Genomic DNA, 21296 nt, shown 5'->3' on the forward strand with positions numbered 1-21296 from the left:
ACTACAGCACGCTTTCCAGTTGCATGGCAACCTCAGTTGACGGCAGCAGCGGCGCCATCCCATCACCGTCATCGGCATCTTTCCACAACACAGAGCTTCGTGGCTGTAACTCAGACCCAACAGATGGTGATGTTGGTTGAAAAAATTCTCCAACACTAAACATGTGCTGCACTTGACGGAGGCTCACTTTCCACCCTGGGCAAAGAGGCTTGCGTAAGATCAGCTCAATGCTGTGAAGATGGGACCACTGGGTGTGCCAGTCTCTTGGAGATAGGTGGCGATGCCTTCATGGTTCAAAGTCGACATCCTCTTGAGTTCCTGACAAAGGCACGAGCTGTACAAATTTCCAAGCTCAGGGTAGGCTCACTGGCCAGATATATGGGGGGAAAACCCACTGCTAGTGATTGTGGGGTCATGTCTCTACCATGCTAAGCCATGGAAACCTCTTATGGAGGGCACCAGGTCTGTAAGAGCAAAAGACATGTACCCAGCTACTGCTCATGACTAAAGTGCCAATCTTTAGAAAAAGGAACAAAGTGCTCAAGGGAGGAAGTTTAAGAATTGTAGCCAAGAGCATTTCCAATCCTCTTTCCAGGAACCTTCTGGAAGGGGTAAGGTTGTAGCATCTTCTTCTTCTTTTTTTTTTTTAAATAAATTTGGCCAGGCCTGGTGGCACATGCCTTTATTATTATTTTTATTTATTTGAGAGCGACAGAGAGAGAGAAAGAGGCAGATAGCAAGAGAGAGAATGGGCACACCAGGGCTTCCAGCCGCTGCAAACGAACTCCAGACGCATGCACCCCCTTGTGCATCTGGCTAACGTGGGTCCTGGGGAATCGAGCCTCGAACCAGGGTCCTTAGGCTTCACAGGCAAGCACTTAACCACTAAGCCAACTCTCCAGCCCTGTAGCATCTTCTTTTTTGGCTTCCTGGGGACTCCAGGGCCCTTGACAGGGGGCTCCAGTGTGACTTTTCCACATTATTCCTGGCAACAGGCCAGAGGCCTAAAGTGTTTGCTTTTTCTGCTCACTGTTATGGAAAGTACCTAAGCTTTGGGTAATTTCTCCATTTGTCTCTGTTGGGCCATTGCCTTTTCTCAGTCTGTAGTCGCGAGGAGCTCACGAATGGGCCCCGTGGCAGAAACGTGTGTGCTGCCCAGCACCAGATGATCTGTCCCGCTCAGACCCATCCAGGCAGCAAATGAATTGAGATCTTCCGATGGAGGCTATGGAGATGCATCCTTGAAGTGTGAGGACCTGAGTTTGGGACTCTGGCACCCAGTAAATGCTGGATAGTGTGATGGCCTGTTTTGTAATCCCAGAACTTGGGAGATGGAGGCGAGACCACCAGGCAAACAGGCTAGCTAAAAGAGCCCAGTCGATGAGCTCTGGGTTTACGTGAGAGAACCTGCTTCAGTAAGTGAGGTTCAGAGTGATCCATGGGAATACTTGACAACAGTCTCTCTCCACATGCTTGCTTACCTGCGAACACATGTTCACACACATGCACATGCATCCATGCACACACATTGCAACCACATCTATGCAGACATAAAACAATTTGCTGAGGCTCAGAAATCAGGACACGGTGGCTGTTTTGTGATAGGAGGAGGCATGTGCCCTCGTGTCCCCAGTTAAGAGTTGTTATGTTAGCCATCCCTTCAGCCCAGCCAGGAATACCATGTGGCATCATGTGCAAGGGAGAGGGTAGATGGCAAGTGTGCAAGAGAACAGAGATGTTGCGGGGGGACATGGGAGGATGAGACGTGCTTCCTTTGCTCTAGTTCCCAGAAACAGCCTTGTCTGTTTGAAAAGCTCTCGTGGTGGTGTTTAATTACCTCCGTATCTTAAAACATTGTGACAGTGAGCTCCATGCACTTGCTCTCGCGGGATCATGAACATGATGGATGAGGAGAGCACGCAGGCAGTGGCTTGGAATCCCTTGGGGCTCCTTATTTGAATCACAGGCCATGCTGGTAAGTTCCACGCGGGAGGGATGGGGGGAACAGGAGTCCCAGGGAGAGCACTGTTTCAGGACGTTCAGTGGTATCAGGATATTCTTTTCACTGCAGAGAGGCCTTACGTGGGAGGCTCTTCATTTCCACAGGTAAGCTGCTTCCCACTGCTCAGGACAGAATTCATTCATCCGCCACACGCCATGGCCGCAAAGGCTAAAGATGAGAATCCTTGAATTTTGGAAGCTCAGAGTTAGGTGAGGGTCTTAGAAGTTGACAGGAGCTGGGTGTGGCAGGGCACACCTTTAATCCCAGCATTCAGTAGGTGTGAGGATCACTGTGAGTTTGAAGCTGCCCTGAGACTACATAGGTCTAGGTCAGCCTGGGTTAGAGTAAGACCCTACCTCAAAAAGAAAGTTTTTCTTTCTTTTAATTAAAAAAATGAAAAAGTGCTGACAGGACAGAATTCCTTGGGTTGGATCAGGGACTATTCAAGTGACAGCCAACAACTCTCAGGTACTGCTCTGTCACCAGCTTTCCTGACACAAATCTTTTTCATTTGACCAGCTCTCAGTGAAGTGTCTGACTGACAGTGTCCAGGACTCATCGGCCTCCAAAGTCCTCCCTGGCCATGTCCCGGGGGCCCAGGGATGTAGAGCTGCTCAATTGTGAAGCTGGGGACATGCTCATTGGATACAGTGCTCACAAGCACGAGGACCTGAATACAGATCCCTAGAATCCACATAAAATGCAGTGAGTGGCGGCACACACCTGTCATCTCAGCATATGAGAGGCAGACATGGGAGGATCCCTGAGGCTTGCAGAGCAGGTAGTTTACCTGGATCAGGGAGCTCCCAATTTAGTGAGAAACCTTGTCCAAAAGATGAGGTGTTAAACAATTGAGGAAAACACCCAACACTGACCTCTGGCCTCCACGTACATGCACACACACTCCTGTGTACCCCCGTATACAACACACACACACAGCAAAAACGTTATGAAAATCAAATAAAAGATTGACATTTTGGACTGTGTAAAGCCATTACCTTTTTCTGCTTTTGTTAGTGAGGCTTGTAAAGGAGGCGCCCCTGCTCGCTTTAATAAAAGGGTGACGCAGAACACCTCCTGTGATTGACATATGCAAACATGATGACATGACAAAGATGACATGTCAGACTGAAGCCCTTTCATTTCAAGGCAGGGAAGGACTGGATCGGCCCCTCAGGGGGGGAAGTCTCAAGGAGAATGCTCAGAGGCAGCTCTGTCCCCCACTCCAAGACCATCTCCTAGTCCCATGACCCTCTTCAGGCACAGAAAATGAACAATGGGCCTGTTCCTGTCTCTCCCGTCAGAACCCATCACTGCTAGCAACCTGACACCCAGCTGACAGTGGCAGATTGGGATGGGGGTGACAGGAGGGAGGGCGTGGGAGGAGAAGGGGAACAGTGGGATTATGTTGGGGAGCAGAAAGGAGCATGGCAGGCCAAGGATGATTGATGGGGCAAGAGGGAGCCTAGAAGCTCATGGCTCCCGCAACTCACACTCACACCTCTCTCCAGGGTAAGGGGATGGTGTGCTGGTGTGAGTTGTGGGAACCCTGGCATTGGGCACTGCCTTCCTCTCCAATCAGCGGCTTGGGACAGCTGAAAAGCATTGGGCTCGGGACTGTGTAGGAGCAGATGGTCCTGATAGAAAGTGGGGACATGGGCGTGGCCAATTATGTTCAACCACGAAGCCTAGGGGACAAGCAGCATGCCTAGGATTCCCTCGCTCATCTCTATCCCGACACCTGTGAATGCTCATCAGGACCCGAAGCTTTCTGAGAGCGTCGTCATTCCCAGCTTCTGCGCTGGAATGGCAGAGCTAAGAGGCCCAGGTTCTTGCCTTCTGCTGGCTCCCAGCACCAGTACCTGGCCGTGTGTTGCAAGAGCAATAGACTTTTGTGGGAGAAAGCACTTGCTGGAGGCTCTGTCAGCTGTGCAGCTGGCCCTGGATGCCAGCCTCACAGAAAAGGCGCAATGGGCCACAGAGCTTCTCCTGGTCCTTGTGGCCACTCTGAGGCTATCAACCATCAGGATGCCTCCTGTGGGATTGGCTAAGCTGAGGGGCAACTGGCTGGCAAGCACCCTGTTGGGTGCCATGTGGCAGACTGAGCAGGTGGCTTGTCTTGCTCTCCCAGGATGAGAGTCATCGGTTTTGTTTGGTTTTGGTTTTGGTTTTGGTTTTTGTCAAGGTAGAGTCTCCCTCTAGCCCAGTCTGACTTGGAATTCACTATGTAGACTCAGGGTGGCCTTGAACCCACAGCGATCCTCCTACCTCTGCCTCCCACATGCTGGAATTAAAGGCGTGCACCACCATGCTTGGCTAGGATGAGAATCATTGGATCTGCCATTATCCTCTGGGCCCATGGCTAGATCTGCTGTCTGTAGCCAGGGCAGGTCTGGAGTGGAGGTGGCTGCAGAGTGATCCTCCACTGCCCAGGGCCAGACAAGGAGCGGATGCAGACTTGCAAGGGATAGAACAGGGCTCAAGCCACCAGCAAAAGAGTGAACAGGGGCTTCCACTAGCATTCTTCAGGCCTCAGTTTCCTCATGTGTGGCATGGAACTGCAAAGATCTTCCTTACATGGGGGTGAGGGGAGACCCTTGGGCTTGCTGGCTCTGCTAAGCCTGACCAGCAAGTGCATTCTGTGGGCAAATAGACTGGTGGTCGGGAGGTACAGGCATCATAGGGCCATGGGTCTTGCTCTTCCTCTAGGAATTTCTACCTGCCCCCAGGATTGGTGCTGGAATCCCAGTCCTTCTGCTGAGGAGAGCAATGGTGTGGCGCAGGGTGGTGAGCGAGTGCCCTGGTCAGACAGCCTCATGAAGCTGGGAGGGAGGCCGGACTTCCCAGGATGGACAGGCTGGCCCTCCTCCCTGCCCATGGCCCTCCACAGCCAATCACCCTGTGGACTTCCCCACCACCACCACCAAGGTGTCCCTCCTCCTCAGGGCTGAGAAACTACTTTGTATTCTCCCACTTCCCCTTGGCAACCAACGCTCTGGTTCCTGGGAGGCTGGGGGGTGGGGAGCGGAGCGAGCTCAGGCTCCTAAAACAGCAGCTGGAGGCAGCAGCCCATCTGCAAGCAGCAGATACCCGGCTCCCTCCAGGCCCATCCCCGGGGGTCTCTGCCCATCCATGTCTTCTCAGAGTCACAGCAGGCAATGTGGCAGGAACGCAGCTGGAAACACCCACTCCTGCCCTTCACCGCATCCACTGCTGACAGTCAGCGAGTTGGGGCTGGGGGGTGGCGGTCAGCCCCCCTCCTGAGCCTCTGCTCAAAGCTGGATGCAGCGAAGTTCCCAGTGGTGGCGGGGCCCCTGGCCCAATCCTCGCTACAAAGCCACTGTCCCACTCATGCGGCGCCGTTCCTGATGACTGTCCGGCTCTCCCGTGTTTGCTTCCCTTCCTTTTATTGTGATGAGATGTTTGGGGTACATGTGACTTTGTAAAGCCAACGGCATGGTAGCTTGTGTTGTACCTATCAACTGTACTCGGGGCCTTTCTTGGAGGTCAAGCTTGGGGTGGGTCTCAAGAGCTTGGGCGAGGGTGGGGCTTCCCTGGGCTGAGTGTTCACTTCTTCCCTAAAACAAGGCACAAAGGGCCTCACCCCACCCAATTAAGGGGCTCACCTTGCAGCTCCTGAAAGTGAGGGAGGATTTCGTGGAAAGGCACCTCATCATCTTATCCCAGATAAGAAACAGAAAGCAGGGACTGGAGAGATGGCTTAGCAGTTAAGGCACTTGCCTGCATAAGCCTAAGGACCTAGGTTCGATTCCCTAGGACCCAAGTAAGCCAGATGCACAAGGTGGCACATGCATCTGGAGTTCATTTGCAGGGGCTGGAGGTCCTGGCATGCCCATTCATTCTCTCTCTGTCTCTCAAATAAATAAATAAAATATTTTTATTTCTTTATTCATTTATTAGAGACAGACAGAGAGAGAGAGAGAAAGAGAAAGAGAATGGGCACACCAGGGCTCCTAGCCACTGCAAATGAACTCCAGATACATGTGCCACCATGTGCATCTGGCTTACGTGGGACCTGGAGAATTGAACCTGGGTCCTTAGGCTTCTCAGGCATGTACCTTAACTGCTAAGCCATCTCTCCAGCCCTATTTTTTTTTTTTAAAGAGGAAAAGAGGATATCTCCTGCCCAGGTGGGACTGTGGACTTCATAGCTAGCACCCCTGGCTTCCGGGCTCGCTCTCCATGGGACTAATACCCCTCCTCCTCCTCCTCCCCCTCTGTTTCCACAGGGAGGAAAGGAAAGGTAGGAGAGTTGCAGATTCTTCTCAGTGGAGTTCTGTCTGATCTGCCTCCTGGACTCTGGAGAAGTTCCACCCTCGGGCAACCCCTGTAACCGATGTCACTTATACCTTTAGCCTCCTAGTCCACTTCTCACAGGAAGCTCCTTTGATTAAGGGTTCTCAAGGACTCTCATCTGAATGGCTGGCTAGCTCCATCTCCTCACACGGGGGCTGGACCTTTCCTGTCCACACAGCTCCTCCAATTCTCACTTGCCTGGTAGTGAGAGACGTTGGGGATTCGTCCCATGCTGGTGTGCCTCTGCATCTCCATGTCAGCCTGAGGTGTTCTTCACGCATTGTAAATGTGAAGCCTTCCAGGGCTCCTTTGACCTCGGTTTAGGATCCCCAGGGCGCATGGGCCAGCGTCTCTGTAATTTTGATTGTTTTCATCCCATCTGGAATCTTGGGGGTCATGCATGCTTCTGCCTCCCTTTGTCGTGAAGCATGAGGAACCAGCTAACACTCTCCCTGTCCCGTGTGCAGGGTCTGTTTCTGGGTTCTTTGTTGACTACTTACCTGTCCCTTAACAGATACATGACAGAGATCCTATATATGTGACACAGATTTTTTAACATCCCAAAGCTAAGTTCTTTTCTGTCATTTTTCTTTTCTTTTCTTTTTATTTATTTATTTGACAGAGAAAGAAGGAGGGAGAGAGAGAGAGAATGGGTGCGCCAGAGCCTCCAGCCACTGCAAATGAACTCCAGACACATGTGCCACCTTGTGCTTCTGGCTTACGTGAGACCTGTTAGCCTTCACAAGCAAGCACCTTAACCACTAAGCTATCTATCCAACCCTATAAAAACGATTTTAAAAATAAGAATGACATGGAGCTGGAGGGGTGGCTTCACGGTTAAGGCGTTTGCCTGCAAAGCCAAAGGACCCGGGTTCAATTCCCCAGGACCCAAGTAAGCCAGATGCACAAGGTGGCACATGTGTCTGGAGTTCATTTGCAGTGGTTAGAAACCCAGGCATACCCATTCGTTCTTTCTCTCTCTCTCTCATAAATAAATAAATCTCATTATTTTTATTTATTTATGAGAGAGAGAGAAAGCGCACCAGGGCCTCTAGCATCTGCAAATGAACTCCATACACATGTGCCACCTTGTGCATCTGGCTTATGTGGGTACTGAGGAATCAAACCTGGGTCCCTCAGGCTTTACAGGCAAGCACTTTAACTGCTGAGCCATCTCTCCATCCCTGGGTCATTTCCTTGAGTACTCAGTGGAATGACCTTTATAATCAGCTTTTGGCTGTGAGCTGAGGAGATTGCTCAGTGGGTAGAACACTTATTATGCAAGCTTGAAGACCAGAGTTTGGATATTCAGCACCCATATAAATGCTGGGTGGGCACAGCAGCCCCCCTGTAATCTCAATGCTCATGAGGTAGAGACAAGATCCCGGACAAGCTACTTAGCTGAGCTAGCTGAGTTCAGGAGCTCTGGGTTCAAGTGAGAGGGGAATGACAGAAGCAGACCCCCAATACCAACCTCTGGCATCCACATGCACCAGCATTCATGTGTGTCCACATGTTTAACACATGCATGCATACTACACACATACACACACAAAAAAACAAAAAAACCTCGGACTTTGGAAAACTTGGCTTCAGTCCTAGATTATTTGGAAGAAATTAGACCTGTTGAGAAGCAGGGCCAAGTGGCAGCAACTCAGGCGATCTCACCTGGGTTCCAGCTGGCATTCCACACTATGTGTATGATCTTGCACGAGTTGCCTGGCCTGTCTGTGCCTCAGCTCCTTTACCCATAAAGAGGGCTAATAGGACAGATGCTGCTTGTAAGCCTAGTATAGACAACGAGCTAAGTATATATAAGGCACGTAGCAAACCAACATCTCATTTAAGATAAATCACTATTGTATTTACATTCAGAAAGGGGAGAATTGGGACCAGGTGAGTTATGATATGCCTTGATTGCAAATGTATCAGTTTTGGAGATGTTCATCCATGCATAATGTGTGCTCTGGGCCACTCCAGTAGATATTCACTTTATGATGTGACAATGCCTTCCTACAAGGAATATTATCTGCATTTAAAAAAATTATTTTTTATTGGGTTTGGGAGATGGCTCAGTGGTTAAGGCACTTGCCTGCAAAGCTTACAGACCCAAATTCCTGAGTATTCACATAAGCCAGATGCACAAGGTGGTGCATGTATCTGGAATTCATTTGTAGTGGCTAGAGGCTCTGGTATGCCCATTCTCTCTACCTGCCTTCCCTCCCCTGTCTCCCTCCGTCTCTCTCAAATAAGTAAATATTTTAAGTATATTTTTTAATTTTTATTTATTTATTTGAGAATGACAGACACAGAGAGAAAGACAGATAGAGAGAGAGAGAATGGGCACGCCAGGGCTTCCAGCCTCTGCAAACGAACTCCAGAGGCGTGCGCCCCCTTGTGCATCTGGCTAACGTGGGACCTGGGGAACCAAGCCTCGAACCGGGGTCCTTAGGCTTCACAGGCAAGCGCTTAACCGCTAAGCCATCTCTCCAGCCCTTAAGTATTTTATTTATTTATTTAGAGAGTATGGGTACACCAGGGTCTCCTACCACTGCAAATGAACTCTGGACTTATGCATTACTTTGTGCATCTGGCTCAAACCTAAATTATCAGGCTTTGCAATGTAAGCACCTTTAAATGCTGAGCCATCATTCCAGCCCCTGTATTTTTGTTGAGGCATTTTTTCTTCATTGTGGTCTTCATGTGTGCTCTGTATGTGTGGCATGCACATGCAGATCCATGAGCCCCATGTACACATGAGCAGAGGCTAGAGTAAGATGTCACGTGTCCTTCTCTGTCACTCCTCTGCCCTTTGAGGTAGAGTCTCTCACTGAACGTGCAGCTCTCCATTTTTTAAATTTATCTATCTATCCACCCATCCATCCATTTATTTGTTTGTTTATTGTTTGCAAGGAGAGCGAGAGAATGAACACAGGGCCTCTAGCCACTATAAATGAACCCCAAACACATTCTCCACTTTGTGCATCTGGCTTTATGTAGGCACTGGGGGATTGCACCCAGGCTATTAGGCTTTGCAGGCAAGTGCCGTAACTGCTGAATCAGCTCTTCAACTCCCCCCCCCCCCGCTTTGTTGTTTGTGGTTATACTAGCTGACCAGCAAGCTCCAATGGTCAGCCCAACTCCACCTCTCTCAGTGCCAGGGTTACAGGTGTACGTGGCCATGCCCAGATTTTTACTTGGAAACTGGGCATTGAACTCAGGCTCTTTTGCTCTTGAAGGAAGCAGTTTTTCTTGCCAAGTCATCTCCCCAGCCTTCAGTGATTTTTTTTTTTTTGGAAGGCAATGGACTCCTGAACCCAAACTCCTTGAAAATCAGGGCCAGGTATTGACGGAAAGGCAAGGAAACCTTCAGAACCTCTTCAGACATGCTGAAAGAGCAGTTAATCAAAGTGGACGTTTTGAAGATGTCACCTCGCAGGCCTGTGAAAGGCATCTAACAGATCGGCAGCAGGCACCCTGCAGAGCTCACAGGAGCCGCTGAGCTGCGCATCCTCATGCCGCGGCCACCGCCCCCCACTCCGTCAAGGGAGGTCGGCACGTCCCAAAGGCAGCAGGAAGGAGTCACACGTTTACCAGACCGAAAGACACTTAACTCTGAACATTCGGTGACACTCAGAAAATTCCACCTGGTAAAGTGGAATGAATCTATCAAAGATTTGTTTGCATAACTGCAAGTTTAGCAAGCTGGCCATATACAAAATAAACACACTGTGTAGGTAAGCATGTATATACGTGTAGTGTGTGTGTGCATGAGTGTATGTCTGTGCGTATGCAGGGGTGTGCATATGTGCAGGGGTGTGTACATGCATGTATGCACATGTGTGTGGAGGCCAGAGGACAACCTTGGGTGTCATCTTCAGGAGTGTCGTCCACCTTCTTTCAGACATGGTCTGTTATTGCCTGGAACTCACCAACTGAGCTACACTGGCTGGCCACTGAGCCCCAGGGGTTCTCTTGTCTCTATGTCCCCAGAGCTAGGATTATAGGTGCACACACCTGCCCTGTTTTTGTTTTTATTTTTATTTATTTGAGAGAGAAAAAGGAGAAGAGACAAAGAGAGGATGGGTGTGCCAGAGCCTCTAGCCATTGCAAACAAGCTTGCATGGGTACTGGGAAATTGAACTTGGATCCTTAGGCTTTGCAGGCAAACGCCTTAACCACTAAGCCATCTTTCCAGTTCTGGGGCTCAAACGTGAGCTCTTATGCTTACGTGGCAGGTACTTTACACACTGAACTATCTCCCCGGCCCCAAGGTAAGCTTTTTTGGAGGGGAGGAGTGAGGTAGGGTCTTGCTCTATCCCAGGCTGACCTGGAATTCACTATGTAGTTTCAGGCTGGCCTCAGACTCACAGTGATCCTCCTACCTCTGCCTTCCCAGTGCTGGTATCAAAGGCATGTGCCACTATTCCTGGCTTTATTTTATTTTAATTTTTTAGAAGGTAACTTTTTTTAGAGTTTTTAAAATTTTCTTTTTTGAGAGAGAGAGAGAGAGAGAATTGGCGCACCAGGGCTTTAGCCACTGAAATTGAACTCCAGACACACGCACCACATTGTACCTGTGTCACCTTGTACATCTGGCTTATGTGGGTTCTGGGGGCGTGGAAAATCTGGGTCCTTAGGCTTTTCAGGCAAGCACCTTAACCACCAAGCCATCTCTCCAGCCCCAAGATAAACATTTTTAATGATTTTTTTTGTGCTAATGTCCAAAACCCAATTGTTTATGTGATTGTAAAAAGCTGATTTCATTTGAGAAGTTCAAAAGGACCTTAGACAAATATGATATTTTTATAAGGCAAATGTAGAATAATAGACAACTTCTGGGTAGTTAGCTAAAGAGTATTTGTGATATAATTCTCTCTATTTTTCTCATGAAATCTTTTATAAAACAAAGAAGGCAACAGATAGATACCTTTCTTGACATTTACAAATTACTTAGACTTGACATTGTTTTATTTGATTTTTATCATCCTCTCATTTCCTCTGCCCTTGCTTTCTTCTTTTATGGGTTAAGGTTTTTGTTTAGTCAAAACACACCCTCAAGTAATCCTTTCAGAAAGGACAGTAGTGGAAAATACTGGAGCCACATTCATATTGTGCTCTGGAACTAGCAAGCTGAGTTTGGGGTAGGAGTACTGACATTTTTCCGGACACTGGCATTCAGAGTCACCAGGAAGACACTGGCATGGGTCCAGGTCCTGCCCCCGCAGGACGGATCCTCTCTCGTGCCCATCAGCACTCTCTCTCCCACATGGACTTCATGAGATTGCCCTCTGGACATCAGACTCCTCACTCTGTTTTGGGCTAAGTGTGGGTTTCTGTCTCAAGGGTCTGGCCTCCTGTGGGTTGGGGCCATCAGGCCATTTTCTGCCTTCCATTCCTGCTGCTGTCCCTTTGGGACTATCTGTCACACGAGTGGGGGCTTCTGGAACTGTCCCACGCCCCTCACCTTTCCCCTTCTTTCCCTCTCTCTGCCCTTCGCACCAAACTCAGTGGCACCTGCCCGATCTTCCAGCTCACTAATTTGCTCTTCACATGTCTCCTTCTGCTTTCAGACTGCCTATTTTAAATCCCCACGACCTCTCATTAGTTCTTTTATACAAAAGCCCATTCTTGCTTCATGAATAAGATAACCGCATCTCTCTCTAAGGATAGTAATTATGCTTATTTTAAAGTCTCCTTCTGTTGACTCACGCGTGCCGCTTCCTTAGGCATGGGCTTGCTGCCTCTGCGACGCCGCCTCCCTCCTGAGCAGCTTCTGCTCACACGTTTGGTCATGTAGGCAGGGTGCCCAGTTCCACGCTTGGCACTTGGGATTCTCTGTTCATCAGTCTGCCACTGCGGTACAGTCACCCCACCCTGCGTTATCTGAAGTGTCACCTTCTGTGGTTTTAGCTAGTAGAGGTAACCCAAAAATAGCACGTGGAGATTTCAGAAGTAAACAATTCATACGTTGTAAATACCCTTCTTTAAAGTGTATGATTATAATCATAGTATTTTAAAATATTTCATTTATTTATTGATTTTAAAGAGAGAGGAGGGAGAAAGAAAAAGAGAGGCACATAGAGAATGAGACTGGGCACTCCAGGGCCTTCAACCACGGCAAACGGACTCCAGACTCATGTGCCACCTTGTACATATGGCTTACGTGGGTACTGGGGAATCAAACCTAGGTCCTTAGGCTTTGCAGGCGAGCACCTTAACTGCTAAGCCATCACTCCAGCCCCCATAGTATTTTTTAAAAGATGTTTTTACTTATTCACTTGAAAGAGAGAGACAGAGGCAGAGAGAGAACGTGAGTATGGGCACTCCAGGGCCTCCAGCCACTGCCAGCAAACTCCAGATGCATGTGCCACCTTGTGCATCTGGCTAACGTGGGTCCTGGGGAATTGAGCCCAGGCTGTCAGGCTTAGTAAGCAAGCACCTTTAACCACTGGGCCACCTCCCTTGCCCTAATCATAGTATTTTGTTATTAGCTGCTATCAACCTTGTCCTATTCGTGACTTATAAATTAAGCTTTATTCTAGGTATATGTGGGGAATCACTCGAGGTTCTTACACATGTATGGGACACTTGCAAGTGCACTTGCCGCAAACGTGGGGTACACTGTGCACGTGTCCATGTAGGATGGCAGGAAGTTTCCTCTCCTTGGGTTCAAGGATCTTTGCTTTCCTACAGTAGCTGCCTGCCCACTGCCAAGTTGAGGCTACCCTGGGCCTCAGCCTGGGGTCACAGGCCCTGTTAACCCTCGCAGGCAGGAAGGAGAAGTGGCCAAGTTGCTGGTCGCAATGTAACAGCTCACCCTGATTATTGTCACTCTGGGCACCTCACCATTCACCCTACTCCATGTCCATCCCATGCCCACCATCCATCCCACCCTGACACTTGTACATTCTAGCCCATGGGCACCCTTCCCCCACCCCTTGGCCACTGTTCACCTCACACTGACCACTGTTCACCCCCACCTCATGGCTGCCAATACATCCCTGCCTTGACCAGTGTCCACCCCAACCCATGGCTACTGTCTATCCCACCTGACTGCTGTCCACTCCACCCCATGACCATTGTTCATCCCATCCATGGTCACTGTCCAGTGTGTCCCGTGGCTGCTGTCTGCCCCATCTTATAACCCATGACCACTGTCCATCCTACCTCATGACCATTATTTGTCCCTTTCTCCTGTGGCCACTGTCAATTCCACCTCATGTCCCCTATCTGCCCCCACTCCATGGCCATGATGGAGTCTGATCTGCTGAAAATACCTTTTTTTTTTTTTTTTTTTTTTTTTTTTTTTTTTTTTGAGGTAGGGTTTCACTCTAGCTCAGGCTGACCTGGAATTCACTATGTAGTCTCAGGGTGGCCTTGAACTCACAACAATCCTCCGACCTTTGCCTCCCAAGTGTTGGGGATTACAAGTGTGCACCACCACACTTGGCTTGCTTGCTTTCTTTCTTTCTTTCTTTCTTTCTTTCTTTCTTTCTTTCTTTCTTTCTTTCTTTATTTCTTTCTTTCTTCTTCTTTCTTTTTTTTTTATACTTTTTTGTTTGTTTGTTTTGAGCTAGGTAGGGACTCATGCTAGCTCAGGCTGACCTGGAATTCACTCTGTAGTCTCAGGCTGGCCTTGAACTCACAGCGATCCTCCTACTTCTGCCTTCCGAGTGCTGGGATTAAAGATGTGTGCCACCATACCAGGCTTTTTTTTTTACTTTTAAAATATTTATTTATTTAGTTGCAAGCAGAGAGAGATAGAAAGAAGAGAGACTGACAGAATGGGCACGCCAGGGCCTCCAGCCACTGCAAATGAACTTGAGGTACATGTGCCACCTTGTGCATTTGGCTTTACATGGGCAGTGGGGAATTGGCTCAGGTCATTAGGCTTTGCAAGCAAGCACCTTAACTGCTAAGTCATTTCAGCCTGAAAATACCTTTTTTTATTGTGATACCAAGGATGAAACTTGGGCTCTCATATATGCTAAACAAGCATCCCACCACAGAGCCACACCCCCAGCTTTTCTTTTTATTTCATGACAAGGCCTCACTAGGTTACCAAGGCTGGACTTGAACTCATTCCATAGCCCAGGATGACTTTGAATGACAATGCTAAGTGCTTCAGCTTCCCAAGTAGCTGGGATGACTGGCCTGGCCCACCGTGGACCACTTTTAATTGTTCATTTTATTTTAAAATATTTTATTTATTGTTTATTTACAAGCAGAGGTGGAGGGAGGGAGAGAATAGGCATGCCAGGGCCTCTTACCACTGCAAACAAACTCTAGATGCATGCCCCACTTTCTGAATCTGGCTTTACGTGGTTACTAGGGAACTAAACCTGGGCCCTCAGGCTTTACAAGTAAGCACCTTTAACCACTGAGAAATCTCTTTAGTATCCACATTTCATGTTTTAAAACCAATGATATTATGATTTTTTCTTTTAAAACTTTTTTTTTTCTGGGAATGGAGAGATTGCTTAGCAGTTAAGGCACTTGCCTGTGAAGCCTAAGGACCCAGATTCAACTCCCCAGGAACCATGTAAGCCAGATGCACATGGTGGCACATGCATCTGGAGTTTGTTTGCAGTGGCTGGAGGTCCTGGTGTGCCTATTCTCTCTGTTTCTCTGTCTCTCTAAATAACTAAAAATAATTTTTTTAAAAAAAATGGATGATTCTGCTGGGCATGGTGGCACATGCCTTTAATCCCAGCACTCAGGAGGCAGAGGTAGCAGGATCACTGTGAGTTCAAAGCCACCCTGAGACCACATAGTGAATTCCAGGTCAGCCTGAGCCAGAATGAGACTCTACCTCGAAACACCCCCCCTAAGATTTTTTTAAATGGATGATTCCATGGGTAAGAGCAAACTTCAAGACCCATGCTTTCTCTCTGTCTTTCTTTTCTTTCCTTCTTTTAAAAAAAAAAAAAAAACCGATGTGTGTAACTCTAGTACTGAGGTGGGAGTCAGAAACAGGAGGATCCCTGAAGCTCCCTGGTCTAAGTGGAAAAAAAACATGTTCCAGGTCCAGTGAGAGACCCTGTCTCAAGGAACCGAGGTAGAGGAGAGAAAAGGACACGCAACATCATCCTCTGGCCCCCACACGATGCACCCTGGGCATGCACGTCTGCACACACACGTACACACATATACCAACACATAAGCAAACAAACAAAGAAACACTTTTTTTTTTTCAGACACTCTAGGGTAGAGTATTCTTACTTCACCATTTTCCTGAAGCCTTAAAATGCCACTACACACGCACTCACCCCAGCTTCCCCAAAGCTCCTCTCTGGGGCAAGCAGTGCAAGAACAGGTCTTCTGAGTCTGGCACGGGATATGTGTCTATCTAGGTGTGGGAGGGACAGCTGACACTTTGGTTTGAAAAGAGTTCCTTCCACTCCAAGGAGAATGCTGGTGGCAGCAGATGATTTTGACCAAGGGGACAATCACATGGGCTCAAGGTGGACACTGGCATCTCCTGGGATGTGCTCACCTATATCCTCATAATGGACCAGGAGCCCTTAGCAGGGAGCACGTGGTGGCCTCAGCCATCCCCTGTGCTGGAAGACATGACACACAGACAGACCGACCCTTCTGCTGGCATGGAGCAGGCCTCTGATGTCGCCTTACCAAGACTCCTGTCCTTCCAGATAGCTTCCGTGCGTCACCCAGAAAGATGTCCTCATCAGTGGCCCAGCTCTGTGCCTCTTTGCTTCCTCCATGCATGCGAAGGCGTCTATGTTCTGGTCGTTTTGATTTGCCCTTTCCCTGCTGCCTTGCGGCCAAATCTCTCCATAACCTGATCAGCAGCAGGGAAATTGGATCACAGTGCGCAGCCCGCAGCTACTCCTGACTGGGTGAATGTCAGAGCCCCCCCCACACACAGCCCCCGGCATGGTGACCTGCTTGTTTCTAAAGCCTCATCTCTGACAGGCAGATGGCAAGCCCTGGTGGGCCTTATTGAATTTGTGTTATGGAAATGGAGTATCTGATAGTTGCCGGAGGGAAGTGGCCCAGGCCAGTAGCTAAGTGGCCCATCAACGGGGTGAAAATCTACTTTCCTGGAAGAAACGATTTGCTCCACAGGGACAGCTATGTCTTTGCCTGATGGCAGAAGTTAGTGACTGAACACTGTTTCCTTGACCATGGCCTTGCGACCCTGGGGCTGGCTTTGGTTAGGAGCCCAGAAGCCTTCAAACCTATGATTCCAGCCCTACAAATTGATTCTCAAAAATCACAGGAGCTAGGGCCTTAGGGTTGCCCCACACAGCCGCAGACCATCATCACTAAGAGTAGATATTCGGGAATGGATAACCCACACCGTCATTCCCTGTCTGGTCTGTGCAAAGTGCATCTTCACGGACACATGCACACACCACACAGGCTCTGCACATGCACACATGCAGAGAAACAAATCAGGGGTGACGAAACAGTTGGGTGGGAGAGCACTTGCTTAGCATGCACAAGGCCATAGGTTTGATCCCCAGTATCCCCTCTCCAATTAAAAAATAGATCCACATGATCTAGAAATCCCACTCCTGGCTATAAACCCAGAAGGATTGAGAACAAGGATTCAAAGAGGTACTTACACACCGCTGTTCAAACAAAATTATTCACAACAGTCAGAAAGTGGAAACGGGGCTGGGGAGGTAGCTCAATGGGTATAAAGTGTTTGCCTCGCAAGCATGAGGAGTTGAACTTGATCCCCAGTACCTATATTAAAAAGAAGGAAAGCTGGCGTGGCGTCGCAAGCCCATAATCTCAGCAGTGGGGAGGTGGAAAGGAGAGGATCCCTGAGGCTCGCTGGCCTGCCAGTCTAGCCTAACTGGTGAGCTCCAGGCCAATGAGAGGTCCTGTCTCCAAAACAGGAGGATGGCTGGGGCTGGGGAAATGGCTCAGCAGGTAAAAGCACTTGCCTCATAAGCAGGAGGGCCTGAGAGGTTCTGAGACCATCTGAGCTTCATCTCCAGCACCCACACGAGCAGCCGACCATGGCCACGCACACCTGGGATGCCAGGTCTGTGGGAGACAGAGAGCGGAGAGTCACTGGGGCTCACTGGTCTGCCAGTCTGGCTGAAACTGGCAGCTCCAGGTTCCATGAGACCATATGGCGGAAGCATGTGGAAGGGCCATCGAGGAGGACACTGGACATTCTCCTTTGGCCTGTGCATGTGTGCTCATGGGGTGTTTGCATTTGCACACATACATGCATACATACACCACACGATGCATATTACATGCACATGCAAAAAAGCAGAGTGGGGGGCTGGAGAGATGGCTTAGCAGGTAAACACTTGACTGTGAAACCTAAGAACCCCAGTTTGAGGCTCGACTCCCCAGGACCCACATTAGCCAGATGCACAAGGGAGCACACATGCCTGGAGTTCATTTGCAGGGGCTGGAGGCCCTGGCATGCCCATTCTCGCTCCCTCTCTCTATCTGCCTCTTTCTGTCCCTCTCTGTCTCTCTCAAATAAATAAACAAAAATAACAAAAAAAATTTTTGAAAAAAAAAAGCAGAGTGTGTGGTATTCCTCAGAATAAGAGCTGAAGTTGTCCTCAGGCCTCCAGATGCACGCACGCACTGTATCCACACATGCACACATGCACAACACATGAAATCGATTTTTTTCAAAGTGGAAACCTCCCATGTCCAGCAACAGGCCATGAGTGATGCGTTCACACAATGGAATATTACTCGGCCTTAAATAGCAATGTCATTCAGACTCCTGCTAGAGCATGGGAGAAACAAATGAAGTAATCTAGCCACAAGAAGCGCAAGTTCTCCAAGGGTCCACTTACATGAAGATCACCAGTCTATATATCAGAATGGTGGGTACCAGGGAGAAGAAATGAGGAGGCGGTGTTGCAGGGGAACAGAGTTTCAGCGTGGCAGTAGAGAAGTCTGGACGTGGATGGTGGAGGTCACTCTGTAATCTGAATGTGCTGAGTACCCCAAACTGTGTTTCTATACAGCTAAGACACTAAAGGTGGGCTGCGGAGATGGTGTAACAGTTAAAGGCATTTGCTTGCAAAGTCTGTCAGGCCGGGTTCAATTCCCCAGAACCCAGGTAAAGCCAGATGCAAAGTGATGTGTGCATCTGTGAGCCTAAGGAGTCTATGACCATGGGAGGCAGAGCCACGGCAACGCAGAGCTCACAAGGGGCCAGCTAGTCTGACTGTCACTTGCAATGACAAGAAACCCTGTCTCAAAGAAGGTGGAGCACAGACACCCCAAAGTTGTCTTCTGACCCCCACAAACCATGGCATGCGTGCCCTTCCCCCCACATACATAATAAGTAAACAAATAAATAATAATAATCAAAGATACTAAACGTTACACTATGGGATCAACATAGAAAATAAATTAATGTAGCAAAAGCTTCAAAAATTTCACTCTGGGGCTGGAGAGGTGACTCAGCAGTTAAGACATTTGCTTGCAAAGCCTAACAGCTTGAGGTTCAATTGACCAGTACCCACATAAAGCTAATGCACAAAGTGGCGCATGTGTCTGGAGTCATCTGCAACAGCTAGAGGTCCTGGGACACCCATTCTCTCTCTCTTCTGTCTCTCTGTTTCTCTCTGCTTACAAATAAAAAAATTAATTAAAGATGTCACTCTGGGAATGATGGAGCTTGTACTCCTAGCACTTGGGAGGGTGAAGCAGGAGAATTTTTAACTCTAGGCCAGCCTGGGCTACATAGTGAGTTTTTGTTTCAAAAGCAGGGTTTTCTTTTTTGTTGTTGTTGTTTGTTTGGTTGGTTGGTTTTTCGAGGTCGGGTCTCACTCTAGCCCAGGCTGACCTGGAACTCACTATGTAGTCTCAGAGTGGCCTCGAACTCACAGCCATCCTCCTCCTACCTCTGCCTCCTGAGTGCTGGGATTAGAAGGCATGTCCTTCATACCCAATAGCAGTTGTTTTTGAGCCTGAGATTCTGGGACTTGTACTGTCATTTCAGGGGTGTTTGCAGGTTTAAGATTGCCAACTTGATGGGATCCTTACTGCAGGTGCATCCCAGCCTCCTGAACTGAGTCACCTCACACCCCTCACCCCTGCGCATGCACCTGTCATGCCAGCTCCGACATCGCCCTGTAAGAGGAGACTTCAGCCGGGCATGATGGCACACACCTTTAATCCCAACACTTGGGAGGCAGAGGTAGGGAGATCACCATGAGTTCAAGGCCAGCCTGAGACTACATAGTGAATTCCAGGTCAGCCTGGGTAGAGTGAAACCCTACCTCAAGAAACCAAAGAGGGAGGGAGAGAGAGAGAGAGAGGAGACCAGAGCAGGGAAGTAACAGCATGTGGTCCTTCCTCCTTTGGTCTGGGCCACTTCTACTCCTGGAGCAGGGTGAGTACCAAGGCCTCCCAGCTACACTCACTTCATTGTCAGGAGACAGCAGTGCTTCCAGTTGGCTAAGGCTGAGCGCTGTGCACTGAGCTGAAGGCTCTGCCCTGCTGCTGTGGCACCTCAGCTGTCCCATATCCCTAGCAGGGAAACCAGAAGAGCTGCTGAGGCTGCTGCTGGCCCTTCAGCATCCAGCTGATCAGGTTTCCTAATCTGCTCTGCCCCAAAGCCATCGAGGGGAGGCAGGGCTAAGGCTGGTGACAGCTGTGACCTTGGGGCCTTGAGTCTCCTTTTCTCAGCCTGTGCAGCTGGACAAGTCAAGGATCCTGGGCTGAGTAGCATCATGCTATATTCACAGTATGAGGCAGCAGCTGGTGGCAGTGGACATCTGCGTCACATAGGTATGGAAGCCCCCCCCCCCCAGCAAGATTTGGAGGTAATGTGGCCCAGGAACTCTGAGCAAAGGTCTGGGGTCATTGTCCACTGACTATGAAGCCCTGGAGAGTCATCAGGGCTTGCAGAGAGCAGCCAGGACTCAAGAAGGCTCTCCTTTCCCCAGTCCCCACCCTGTCTAGCCGACAACCTGAAGCCAGTTCTAGGGCAGCACCTCACGGGACTGATTGGTCCCAATCAAAAGTGGGTGGATGGTTCCTGGAGAGCTGGCGACCTCTGCAGACTGTTGACCCCCATGTACTCTGTGTGGCAGAGTGGAAAGGCATGGGAATGTGTGTATTCTTTTTTTTTGTTGTTTGTTTGGTTTTTTTTTTATTTGTTTTTTCAAGGTAGTGTCTCACTCTAGCCCAGGATGACCTGGAATTCACTATGGAGTCTCAGGGTGGCCTCGAACTCACGGCAATCCTCCTACCTCTCTAGTGCTGGGATTAAAGGCGTGCGCCACCACGCCCAGCTCAGAATGTGTGTATTCTTGCCCTACAAGGACAGCTTTGCCGGCCTGAGGGTCCACACCCCGTCCTTGTCCTGCTTAGTAAATTCCGAAGATATGAACCCATGGAAGACTGTCAAGGGCCCAAGTCGCCCACATTTCAAGACAGTCCAGGCCTTGCTCATGAAAGGCTACCTTGGGCAACTTGGGGGTGGCTGGGCACCTCCATGCAGGAGCTCTGTGCACAGAGTGCTGCTCCTGGCCCTGGAGGGCACCCGGTGCTCCTGGCTCCCACCATGGCTCCAGAACTCTGTAGCGGCGGGCTCCACAGAGTGGTCCACCCAGGCCTTCTGTTTATCCCACTGTGGCCACTGTGTCTAGTGCCCCAAACCCTATTCATCTCAAGCCATGGATAGCCTATGTGTTCACGATTTCAGGGTCACTGTCATTTATCCTGGGTGGGGGCGGGGAGGACATGTCTCTTCAACTTCACACCAGACCCACTGTGCTGGGGATGAGGGACAGGAAGCGAGCCCCCCAAGGGTGACGTCCTCCTCATCACAAGCTGGTGTACCGGCTGTGGTCAGCATAAGTGTTGATCTTTCCTGCCACAAAGAGGTCTCCAGGAGCATGGGCCTCAGGCTGGGAGGTGTGTTCCTGTCCAACCCCTCTTCCCCCTCAACCACCACCATCATTGCTAGGAAGCAGCCTGCCCAGGCCTCTCTGGCTCAGGTCTCCAA

This window comes from Jaculus jaculus, chromosome 1 (genome assembly GCF_020740685.1).
Source record: "Jaculus jaculus isolate mJacJac1 chromosome 1, mJacJac1.mat.Y.cur, whole genome shotgun sequence".
NCBI lineage: Eukaryota > Metazoa > Chordata > Mammalia > Rodentia > Dipodidae > Jaculus > Jaculus jaculus.